This window comes from Cyclopterus lumpus, chromosome 22, assembly GCF_009769545.1.
Source record: "Cyclopterus lumpus isolate fCycLum1 chromosome 22, fCycLum1.pri, whole genome shotgun sequence".
NCBI classification, from domain to species: Eukaryota; Metazoa; Chordata; class Actinopteri; order Perciformes; family Cyclopteridae; genus Cyclopterus; species Cyclopterus lumpus.
This window is the reverse complement of record NC_046987.1, coordinates 13270922-13281762: the sequence shown is the minus strand read 5'-3', so window position 1 is coordinate 13281762 and position 10841 is coordinate 13270922.

The following is a 10841-nucleotide window of genomic DNA, read 5'->3' as shown; positions in this document are numbered from 1 at the left end:
AGGGCCAACACTGGAGGCCGGCTCACTAGGCATCAGACACCTCCAGGTCCAATGGACCCTATGAGACGTGAAGTCACAAAGACTCCGGGGAGGAAGCAGAGTTAATAAGGTGCAATGGAGAGATGTAAATTCATCCATAAGGAGAGAGAGAAGAGGAGATAGGTGTTCAGTGTATCCTAAAACATCCCCCAGCAGCCTATAAGCCTATAGCAGCATATCTATGAGCTCGACCAGGGCAAACCTGATTCAGCCCTAACTATAAGCACTATCAAACAGGAAAGTCTTAAGTCTATTCTTGAATGAGGTGACTGTGTCTGCCTCCCGGACTGAAAGTGGAAGCTGGTTCCATAAAAGAGGAGCTTGATAACTGAAGGCTGAGAGATGCAGATTTCATTAGACATTGGCATCAGCCGTGGCAGGCACGATCACTGAGGTAACTGGGATTGTGGCCTGTTCATGGACCTTCAGGTCCGAGGACAAAGAGTCACAGTGCATTAGTAGGAATCATGAAACACGGTTCCCCTTTTAATAGCGTCACAATTGTAGGAGATGAAATGAATAGTACAGCTCTATTTAAGTACTTACTATGTTCTCTTGATTACACTAATGTTCAGACCAACAGGGATTATTCTATGACCCTCAAATGTGTGTACAAAGCTATTAGCACAGATCCAACTATGGCAATGTGACAATAATTCATAATCCCAAAAGCATTTATTAATTTGCTGATGCCCTGAGTTTTCATTCAGCACCACCAACAGGTTGAAATTTCCACTTGTGCAACAGTAGTACATGATACCGCTAACAATAGCAGCTAATAACCACATTCTAGTAAATCCAGGCTGTAACTTTAGATTATTGCTTATATAGCTCAATATTACAAAGATTTTAATACCAAGAACCAGTGACCAGTAGGTCATTCAAATATTTTTTTTTTAATGATGGGCACGGCCCCACTTTAAAGACTGACCAAGTACAGCTTGAGCTGATGAAAGACCTGACAGAACCAAGCCTAGCAAGTTGGCTCTGAGACATCCACTCTTTTAGCACCATCCTTTGGCCATAATAACACTTTTTCCCCTTTGTGGTCAATAAGAAGTGGACTGCCCTCTCTTTGTTTATTATTTAACGAAAAGGTAATTTGGTCTTAAAATTGTAAAGTTTTGATATAGGCCTACAAAGTCAGTTGTAATTTTACATGAAAAAGGTTCTCTATCCAACATTCATAACATTAATATAGCAACAAACAACTGTTTGCTATGTCTAATGGAGCAATGGCGTTGTGAGCAGAGACTAAACTCATACATTCCTTGTCTGTGTTGTAATTTGCACTTCTCTGTTCTTTGTTTGGATAGCTGGGCGTTACAAGACAGGTCTGGTGGATTGCCGACATCGCAGCAGATCCTGCATTGAGGACAGTCCTCCCCAGTTAACAGTCACGCCAGTAACACGGAGAGAGAGAGAGAGACTTTGTTTGTTTTCTTAATAAATCTCATTATTACTTGAGCATTGACAATATTTTCCATGTTACATTAATGTCAATAAAGCATATTGAATTCAATTGAGAGCGAGAGAGAGAAAGAGAGACATGGAGGGACAGAGCGAGAGAGGGAACAAGAAATGAGAGAGAGAAATCTGAGCAGACTGAGCAGCGAGAGGTTGATTTATAATTGGAGTGAATGTCTGTTCAATACTCCTGCTGTGAACTTAATTTGAATTTTGAAGCACCACACATCTTCCAGCATTTACAGATAGCCCTGCATGTCTGGGAAAATGAAGACTTCGAGCAAGGTTTTCCCTTTTGGATGTATCACCAAATCTAGGTTGTGACAGTCACGCAAATATCAGCAATTTGCTTAATAAGGATTGAAAGTGGTTATCAGGCATTATAACCACAGATTAAAGTGCAACATTGCACTTGCAACAATATCAACATTCTAGTTAAAGATTAAAGCCGTTATAATTTTAGTCAACAGAGTATATTGTTATTATATTCATCTGTATGGTGGAGTGGTGTGAAAAAAAACATCATTAGTCAAGTCATACATCATATATCTTACCAATACATTTGTCTCCATGTTAACAGTTCTGTGGTATATATTGTAACTGTACTGCAGGGTCTTTGCAGTGCAATAATTGATACTACGACATCTCGAGTTGAAAGTTACAAATATTAGTTAATCCTATACCACAAGCACATTCCTTATTTCAAGAAATGTTATGTAAACTTAAATGTATCGAAAACACATCTATGTGTCACAAGAAAATACGCACCATGTGGAGTAATGTTTTACATACTGTGACATGGCAGTATTTTTGACACAGCAAAAAAAACGTAGGATTCAACCAACACACAATACAAGATTACTGTATAAAGAATCAGTAACTAACTGAAAACCAGATGATGGTGTGGACATTAAATGAATACACCTGGAAACACAATATCCAGGTATTTGCTTGCAGCGGTATCTTCAACAGCTGTTTGTGAATATGTTGAATTTTATTAGGAGTTAACTGCCAGTTGTGCTCATTACTTACTTGACATCAACATACAAAAACACTGATAACTACATGTTATGCTGTTGAGGGAATTCTGTCATTAATTAGTTCAGTCTCTATACCACCCACACTTCTTGTTTGTTGCATGCATATTGATCTGTTCCAAATGTAAACTTCCAATTACACTTTAGTAGTCATATAGCTTTATGTATGGTATTGCATTGGTGCAAGACATATAAACAGTGGATATATGTATACTCTGTTATTATGAAAATGGGAGTTTTCAGCAATTACAGTAGGGAATGTGTGCTGTTTGAACATGTGTCTTCAAAGAGATATATAAATATGTAATAACTATAAGAATAAAAGAAGACACTTGGTAATGATGATGAACTTCCATCCCTCAAATCCAGTTTCAAATCTCCAGGATATTTGGATCGTAAAAGAAAATGCTACCCACTTTGTACCTAATAAAACCCATAAACCCACATTAATATCTCAGTAGAAACTGCAGGTTATGGAATGGAATCTACATAGTTAAACAACAATGGCATTCAATTACATTTTCACACCCAAACCTCAATCATCAGTTTGTCCCGCCAGGTAGGATGTGGTTCAACAAACATTGTCATTACTGAGGTGTCAGTATGAACATCTTGCCTTCTCATTAACGGGATAATTAAAGCTAAAGCCATTATCCTCCCACATTGAAGCAATAGCTTATGGATTGCACACTTTCAGATGTGCAGATGTCTTGTAAATTTGAAGGCTTCCATATGATTATAGATTCCAACATTTTTATAGTTTTCTTTTCCATTCTGTTTCATATCAGACTGGAAAATGATTAAAGAGATATGCAAGGGGCCGCCTACAAAACACATGCAGTATTTCAAACATATAAACCATATAAAGAGATCAGCATGGAGACATGAATGCAATAAAAGGAAATGTCAGGAAAACAGCTTGCATGTGGGAGGAGAGCATGCCGGATAATCACAAGTCAGGATGATGAACATTTTCTCCAACACTGCATCTGAAGACGTTAACAATTATTTGATCTAAAAAACCTTTGAGTTTTTGTCTAATAACATGTATGCGGAGAGCTTCAGCATCAATTTATTATAATAATACAAAACTATTCCCAATGACGCAGCTCAATTTAGGTTGTTAAGTTTATCTTTCTCAGGGTAACTGCTGATTCCTATATCCAACACGATGCCAATGCTTTCTTATTCCTAAATTTCAAATGTGTGAACCAGGACTCTCATTGTGCATTTTGGAAAGAAACATAAAAAAAGCTAACGTCAGTGTGACCTACTGATGACACAATCTGTAGCTCAAAGCAAATAGTCTGTGCTCCATAGAAGACACCCAAGCACATCTTTACAATATGTCTTTTGTTGGTGTTGAAAAAACATTTGTGTCATATGCGGATAAGAATCTGATTTCTGATCAGAATGCGAAAAATATATAATTTAGAGAATTTGGAGTTTGTCAAAGTGTGAAGTAAAGTTCTAGATATTGTGGTCTCCTTTCTCCAACAGGTGAACTAGCCCGAAGTTGACAAGCAGAATGACTGTGCATGCTCTGTGTTGTGTCTTCCCAGTTACACTCAACAGCACTCCAAACAGCCACCCACTCTATTTTTCTATTTTTGTTGAGGTTTAGTTTGTCGCAGTCTAAGCAGCTTCTCTTTTGCACAAGGAGACATAAATAAACAATTATATTGGCGCTTGTACGCCATACAAAATCATCTAGAAGTGTATTTTTAATTTGTTCTGCTCTGACTTGAAGGTTCAATGTCCTGGTTGCTGCCAGTGCATGAACCTACTGAGCAAAAGAAAAAACAAAAGTTAACTGCATATTTAGCAATACTAAGCGTTGTTTGTTTCATGTTTGAAGGGCTCATCCCACAGTACATTTCATGCAGCTCTGCTGAGGATTAGTTAATTAAGTTCCTATAATAAAACTGGACAAAACTATTTGTTTGATTCAAACTTTTTAAACACTGTTGCCTGAAAAACTAAATGGGGCGGCATCCTTAAATATACATTGCTTCCACAAATAGACAGTTCAAATCCCTTTCAGGCACACCAAGAAGCTGAAAATTATCCTGATATTTCATTACCTAGGAAAAGCTGTTAAAATACGACAGGGTTCCTCAAAGCAACCGTTGAAACCAGGCGGTATCCACCCAGAATCTGACACATCTCGTCTGGTGATCAATTTAGTTACTAGATGACGGCTCCTTCAATATACTGTATGAAATACCAACTGTTCCAGGTCAAATTGTTCCCTTTGTTTGAAGTGTGGGTACACAAATGAAAGTGTGCCTGCCTGTCCAATACATTACATTGCATTACATTACATTACATTACATTACATTACATTACATGTCATTTAGCTGACGCTTTTATCCAAAGCGACTTACAATAAGTGCATTAAACTATGAGTCCAAACTCGGAACAACAAGAATCATATAATACAGGAAAGATTACAGGAGCTGACCAAGACAAGTCATATTTACACACTGTAAGCCAATGTTTTTATATCACCCTCTCCTAGACCGAATAGGAACCCCCAAAATCAACAGGAACAATCCTGGGGGGGAAATGTGCCCGAGACCACAACAGTCCATCCAAATGTCCCCATTAATAATCTGCCGCATGAAAGCATTATAATGTAACATTTGCCAAACAACAACAAACAGAAAAGTAAAGCTTAGCCAAGGAATTCGCAACCACAATTAACACCAAAGCAAACAAACAAACAAACAAACCAACAGACAACATAAATTGGCAGTAAAGCACACAAACTCTGACCACAACCAATAAAGCAACTCATAACTGACACACACATTTGTGTGGACAGCAAATACTTGTTGAAGCGAAGCTCCCATGGGCCTTTGCTTCATGGCCTCAAGCTGACCTCAGTACAGCCGGAAAAGAAAACCCAACTCTTGGTGACAAGTGGCGCTTGAGGTCCAAAGTGGATTTGAGTTTGTACCGACGGACTGAGTAACGCCCTGAGGCCACGTGGGCAGACAGTTGGCAGGTGCGCTTGATTATGACCACTCCCTCAGCAGTGCAGCAGTAACCTAGCAACACAAAATAGTTGTGAGTTTAAATATCCCGCCATGTGGAAAAGGGTGCGTTGAATATTCACTCCAGTGTATTAGGTACACCGAGACAAAATTAGCCCAATCTCACACAAGAGTCCTGCAATCGCAACTTTAATGATCACAGACACCTCAGCTCTCAGACAGATGATGTAGATAATAGTGTTTCTGTTATTCAGATGATACCCTCACTGATATAGTCACGGGGACAAAAAAGATGACTATAAAACATCATATCAATGAAGGGGTCAATGACCTTTGACCCCTTCCCTGTCTACAGTCTCTTTGTTAGTGTCTCACTAGATGTTCTGACAAATTTAGCAGTGTCCATTCTGGTCTTAAGGGTGGCTGAGTCTTGAAGTTGACGTAGCTACAGTAGGTTTAACCTTCACTTGTGTCCTACTATTTTTACGAAGTCCCCTGTGCATTGTGATTGACAACACTGTCAGTTATCAACTATTTCTCCTGAAAATCATGAGGTAACGCTTGCCTTTTTAACATCCCTCCATGATGATTAAAGCTTTGCATAGATGTGGGTCTGAGTAGTGAATGGAGATCCATAATAAATTGCACAAAAGGGCCATTTTAATAGATTAGAATAGAGTTTGCTAATAGAGTTTGCACTGAAATGTTTCATTACAATACAGCAGTAGAATATCATCTGAAGTAAACAGAGTCCCTCTTATGAAAAGACAAAATACACTAAAACAGTGTCTTCCTGCAGGGAAGAAATGGCGGTGTTTATCAGTTATTTTCCAACCTCAACATACCTGATTGAAGATAATGAGATGAGGCACCTTACAGCTCTACTCCATCTCCAGAAAGTGAGAGAGAGAGAGAGAGAGCTGCAGAGCTGAAACCGTAGTCTAATGGCTGCCACCCTGCCTTTCACCTCAGATGCCCTCTCCATCTCTCATCTCCCCTCCATCCCTGGCTCGTGGTCCCGCCCCTGCAGTGTAACACCTCCCCCTGTAGGATCATGGCAGGACTTCAACCTAGAAACCTCTAAGGCCTGACCACTTCTCATAAAGGCTTCTGAGGTGAGTAAATTGGCATGGCACGTTATGAGTGGATTAACAAGGCTGACAAGTACAGACCTATTTTTCAATATCCCATGCCTGATTTGATTGGACAGCTAAGAGAATACTAAAACTTGAGAAAGAGCATGCTCAAATTCTTCACAAGCGTGTCCCGTGTTAGAGTGTACATTTTTCACACGTTTGGGGTAGGTCTATTTCAGCGAAAGCAATTACATTTTGAGAAATTAAAGTATCCTGCGCCACAGTGTTTGATTATCCTAAACAATGATTGGTAGGTATATGGTATGGCCGCCTGATACCAGAGGATACACAAAAGTAATGTGCACAAAAACTTGCCAGGTTTATCAGAGTCGCTGCCAAATATTGTCAACCAGCCAGACTCGTGTCCTATATAGTTAACAATATGACAGTCGAACAGAATCCAGTGATGATTGGTACACTCACTCAACAATGAAGACATGAAGGGGTAGTTTATGAATACATCTTAATGAAATCACTTTTTCTTTTATTCCCAAATCTAAGTATCTGAAGGAACAAGACGTGAGTAAGCAACACATGCCAGTGATGCTTATTCACCCCAGAACTCTCCCAAAAATAAAGAGTCATTCAAATGTTACAGATGTTTGAATTAAAGACAACAAAAAACACGATAACTTCTGCTTCAATTGACTTTTTTTTTCATAAGCTTCTAAGTGATTACAATGAGAGACAGTTTTGGGGGCATCAGCAATCTGGGACACATTTTTCTGTTGTCATATATTCTCAGGGTCACATTAAGGGAAGTTTTTTTTCTCCAGAGAAAAAAATAATCCATGGGCACTAACTAAAGTACTAATGGTACACAATTTGAGGATTTGACATGGACCTTTTATCCACCACAGACTTTTACATGACACACCTGTGTTCTGCAGTGTAATGAACCTCGTACTGCGGCTCCACAATCCTCTTAAATGTGTATGTACCAGTTGAGAAAGAGTCCCACCTCACTAATGGCCGTCCCTCGGGGCGGCTTAAGCAAACCGGATTTCTAGGCTGCTGAAGAAATAACAGACAGACAGACAATGTCACATTTTGTCCATGAGCTAGCTAATACTGGCAGCCTGTAATGTTCCAGATGGAGGCAAGTTTCCCTTCCAGCAGTCAGTCAGTCTTGGCTCCGTGCCACCTGTGAGTCAGGTAGGGCAAGTGAGGACAGCTTGGCAACAAAGCACTGCGATACACAAGCCCAGGAGATGCTGTCGGATTTAAAAGAGCAGCTCTGCCCTAGATCAGGAATAATCATTTAAATACTGTATTTCTCAAACACATCAGACGTACAACAAGAGCAGGTAATATAATTAAGCCGTAGTAAAAGTGGGTATATCAGCATTTTTGACTTTTCATGGTATTTTTTCTTTTCTTGCCGTGGTCATTAAAGCGGAAAACCTTCTGACGTCACATCAGAACCCCAGCAGTCACACTGGCAGATATTCAAGTGCAACTGATCATACTTTGATCATAAACAAACATCACAAAACATTCAAATATAGCATTAAGGAATGGCTTGTTGCCAATCAGGTCTGCACGCATCAATGTACCCTCTGTCCTGCTTGCTTGTTTGGTGTATATGTGCATTTGTCTTGTTCAGTGTTGATGTATGTTATGTGCCTCAGTGATATGTGCTCATACTGTAGGTACACTTAGTACCTACAGTTGCATTATGTTATTGGAAATGTTGTAATTTCTGGCTGCCTGAAAATTAGCCTCTCTGGCTAACTCTGGCTCACTTAGTTAGTTACTGTTGATTGGTGTGCATTGTCCCTGTAAAATAAACAATTAAACAATTAATTAAACACATACCACAGATCATAGGATCCTAAGGAGCAAAACAGCCACATTAAAGTCCAGACATGTGACTCTCTTTCTTTAAGCTACCTGTTCGTGATGGTGCTTACATATTCCCAAACAGAAAACACTTGGATAACAAGGTAAACAGAATGACACCCTGGATGCAGGTTCACTTTGGGTCATGGTTATTATGTGAAAAGGTAGAGAGGCAGAACTTGCTTTGATAATCTTTCATTATCACTGAGGTCACAGCACATTATACTGCTCTACTTAGAGCAGATTGGCAGCTGCACTATTGAGTCTGATGCCCCACCAGGATGCAGAAGACACTGCTGTAAAAACACATACAGCACCATATTAGCTTTTGTACTATATTGACATTTATTCCAATAAAAATATACATAGTATATTGCTATAATAATCTATTTTTAGTATCGCTTATCTGTTGTTTATTCTTATTAAATGTGGTAGGGATGAGGAGGAGAATACAGCATGTTAGTCACTGTCAAATGACAGGTGGAGGTGCAGAAAGAGGCTGCGGATGAGGTTGAGGACATAGGAGGGGGCAGGTAAGTAAAGGCAAAGTAAGTAAAGTAGTAGAAAGAGAGCCAACATTAGTCTAACCCTTATATACATGATATATATAATGTCAAATAAGCGACCAATAGTAAATAAATGATGAGATGTTATCCAGAGAATTGAACATATAGAGTGAATTAACATAACTGATGATTTCCCTGCTGGAATAGCAGTCATGTGTAGAGACACAGACCAATAGCAAAGGTCCGTAAACTCACTGAGAAAGGAGCACATTGAGTTATCTTCAGGGCCTCCAGCTGTGCTGGAATGAATAGGAGAGCTCCAAAAATAAACGTTGTGCTGTGGAGATACATGTGATCATAATAACTCTTCAGACATCGGAAGACAGAATGATGGTAAACATAATAATCATGAGCCATAAGTATTGCAATAGTTAAATGAACAACTTCCATGTGATAAATAACCATACAATAACTAAAACTCTTTCAACTCTAAGAAGATGGCTAACACCATTAAATGTAAATGTGTTTGGCAATTATGCCTTTTTAATGGCTAGAGAAGAGTAAATGTCTTAAGCACTATAGGCCTCGGGGGTACCCCAATAGAAACTTGTGTAGCCTAGTTTTAGTGTTCAAATACCATCAATGTAGCGTCATCCCTCTTCACTTATCCTCCTAAGAGAGTAAAGGAGAAGTGACTTCACAACATTCTACCTAATTCTACGTACTTCAGGCCAGCTGTGTATTCCAGGGTTTTTCCCATCAGCAGAGTTAACTCAGGACGAGACAAGAGATCTTGTGTAAATGTCTCTGGGAAACAACAAATGTCTGGTTTCCCCGAAATCACCTCCTTCCGAAAAAACCCACTCGCTTGTTTGCAATTGGCCTTCCGCTCACCAATCCTTTGGGCCTCACGGCTTCACCTTCACCTCGGGTAACATCAAGATTTAATACTCTCTCTGCACCGGGAGATAAGCTACTACAGCCAACTGTTACAGAAAAACAAGGCCAACGACATCCAGGCAAAAACACTCTCATTACTGAAACAGGAAGTAATCCATAAAGCGCGTGTTGTAATGAAATAAATCCTTTTGTTTGCTACTTCTGAGAAAACACCAAATCTTCATTTCTACCTCTGAAGATGCTCCACATACTCACATCACTTCCCCAAATGTAATCTGCTCATTGCAAGAGGAAGATAGACTATGTATTGTAATTGTTTGGAACTCCATTAAACTGATTAATGAAATTGAAGAGCTCTCTCTCCCTGCCAATGTTTAGAGCTGTTTACGCGTGCAGGACTTCACTTCATGAAATGAAAAAAGGGATTTAAGACAATTGCCCGGTGTGCCACATTATTGATTAAATTATTTATTTTCTTGATTGACTCGATTCATTGTTTTGTATATGAAATAGTAAGAAAATGGACATTCAAATTGCGACCAAGGTAGCATCTGTGGCCGTTTTCCCAGTGTTTGATACTATTGCTCCGCCCAAATACAAGATGAACCAATTGAAATAGATGGAAAAAGTTGTCTTGAGAAACGGAATAAAAACATTGAACCTTACGTGTTAAAATAGCTCATTCATTATTGAAACTTATTTTTCAGTGGAACAGTTCCAGAGACTAGAGCACGGTGACATGTTGGAGTTTTGTTTCTGGTGGAAAACATCTGTCCTAAACCACAGAAGAGCACCAAATGGACCTCTTAAAATGAGTTCACAGTAAGATTTAGGTTGCCGTCGCAGGAGATTTTCTATGCCAGGGTGCTGCTCGAAGCCAGTGAGAATGACATGTTCATTGCAGTGTATGTGACG